Here is a 2858-nt window from a genome sequence, read left to right on the forward strand (position 1 = left end):
CTACTCCGGCTGCTGCACGCTCACAGACCTGCTGCTACATTGATGCGAGAGAGCATCCGCCTCTGTCGCTCTCCTCCCCTCTCTTAGCCCCTCCCCTTACCCTCCACCCCACCCTTCTCAACATCCCTCTCTCTCTCTCTCTCTCTCTCTCTCTCGTCACTCTCTCTCTCAGTGGAGGAAGAGACTGCAACTGAGCTTGTATTTCTCACTGTTTTGGAACACATACTGTTGTAGATACAGTCATTACTCTTTAAATCACAACAGCAGCTTTCCTTTTCCATTAATCTTCCTGTGTTGGTTTGGCTCCCTGGCCTGTTGGCTATTTGCCCCCCACTCAGCTGTCTGACACTCTGATTTCGAGTTACTGGTACTGTACAAGACGAATACAAGGAAACAGAAGAATATTACGGAGGGAACATGACTCAGAGAGGGAGAAAGAGAGATCCCCTCCCCCCTTCCCCTGAATCTGGTAGCATGAAGGCTAGTGATGTAGTAGCCTTTAGCCAGTGGCTGCTCTTTCTTTGTCTGCCTGCATGTAGCTCACACAGAAGACACAGCATCTGAATGAAGGGCTCCCCCTTTATTCACATGGTAATTGAGGTGGTTGCCAGTCTGCCATGTGTGGATTTTCCCCTGGGTCCTCGGGGTAACGAGTAAAGAGCCCCACACGCACACGCACACACGCACACACACGCACACGCACACGCGCACACACGCACACACGCACACACGCACACACGCACACACACACACACACACACACACACACACACACACAAACACACACACACACACTTCAATTAGTGTGAACAATCCACTCGTTTCTGGAACAGGTGGATTGATGATGAGGCTGACTCATTTTGTGGATACTGTGAGTAAGGTTGCAGATTTATATAGCAGGGAAAGACTTCAACCCTGGTGTTAGCTAGCACTGATATTAAATAAACATTATTTTAATTAAATGGTCTGAAAGGTAAAAAAAAAATGAAGACAATAAAATGTATCTAGTGGATCTGCTCAAGAGACTCAGCTAAATCTCTTCATCTTCACCTCAAGCTCTGCAACCTGTTCGTTCAAGAAAGTTAATTTAAATTCCAGGAATGCCAAGTTCTTTTTCCATTTGAAAGTGGTTTGTAAACAGAAGTTAAGTAACTGCATGACCTGATATGTCTGTCAATTGGTGTTTTGTGTTTCTATGGAATGAGAGATAGCGATCATTGCAAGGCAGCAAGCTTTTAAATATCTTCAGAAGTAGTGACGGTTCGGAGAATATACACACACACACACACACACACACACACACACACACACACACACACACACACACACACACACACACACACACACACACACACACACACACACACACACACACACACACACACACACACACACACACACACACACACACACACACACAATTGTGACCTGTCACAAGTGTGTGTTAAGGGCGCAGTGACAGCAGTGGTCTTTGTCAGGTCAGCTGGGCAGAGGCGTTGTGCTCCACACTAAACTCTCCCATTAATTATAGCTGAGGTCGTTACGGGTCTTTGGTCTAATTGATTCAGAGGCATCTGCTAACCGCCTCCTCTGGGGAAGAGAAATGGATGGCCTGGATGTACGTATTTTGGGATAGGGGCGGGGCATGGGGTCCAGGCTGTGTTTTTTGACCTCACGAATAGGTCACAACCAAAATAGATCAGCATACATTCTGATAGCTTCAGAGAGACAGCATTAACTCTGATGTCAGTTTTCTACAAATTCTGCATAGGTTAACTGCAGGTGTCACAGAGTAGCCCTGCCTGTAGCCCAAAGCCTAAAATCTCCCTTGACCAGGGGGGATACCCCCTTGTACAAGCGGCAGATGTTTGGTTTCCCATGCAGGAGACCCTGGTTGAAATCTAGGTAGTTAGATTTCTGCCATGACCAGATTGGGTTGCCCGATGAGTGAAGGTCAAACGTGAGGGTTGAATGTAGCAGATTATCCCTGCCTAATAGCCAAAAGCATAACCTCTACTGTACATTGGCCAGAGGGGATTCCCCTTCTGAATGAGAGGTAGATTTTTGGTTTCCCTTGAAGGGAACCAGGGTTTGAATCCAGGTGGATACACTGAGATTGAATGTTTGTTTTTTCGCACCCACCTTATGCGATAACAGCCCCTGATGTTATAGCCAATGTCACTTTACTCCACAAAATGAGTAAACTGGGTAGTCTCAATATAGTCTAAAAAAAAAGGATACTAAAGTGGTCATGCCTCACAGTCCTTTATGTACCCCTCCCCTGCCACCAAAAATGTGACGAATTACTGGCTCAGATCGAAAAAAGAAAAAGAAAAAAAGAAAGAAATAGCAGCCGCTAAATAGATGAATGAGAGCAGGCAAGACAGACAGTAGACCGAGTGTGCCACTGGTCAGCTACTTTTAAATGGTATACGCATTCTAAATGTACTGTACACTCGAAAGAGAACAAAAGCTCCCATTCACCTCTGGAATCCAGGAATAATGTCCTTTGCAATTATTATTTTCTAATGCAGACAAAAATACTATAATTACACTTACTTACTCGTGCATTTACTAACTTAATATCAGTCATTGTCACCTGACGTGGCTCAAATCATAGGATGGACTATGTGGCCATATTTGGTATTGAAGAGGATGAATGAAGATAACTCAATATGTTATCATCTGACATTGGTTGAAACACTTTATATTAACAAGGGCTGCAACTACTGATTAATTTCTTAGCTATTATTATATTCATTACTTTTCCGTTTAATGTAATACTATAATATAATTATAACTGACTAAATTGATTAGTCTGATTAACCACTTAAGCCCTGTTTTATACTTTGTCATGC

The sequence above is a fragment of the Gymnoscopelus microlampas genome (assembly GCF_963454915.1).
Source record: "Gymnoscopelus microlampas genome assembly, chromosome: 11".
NCBI classification, from domain to species: domain Eukaryota; kingdom Metazoa; phylum Chordata; class Actinopteri; order Myctophiformes; family Myctophidae; genus Gymnoscopelus; species Gymnoscopelus microlampas.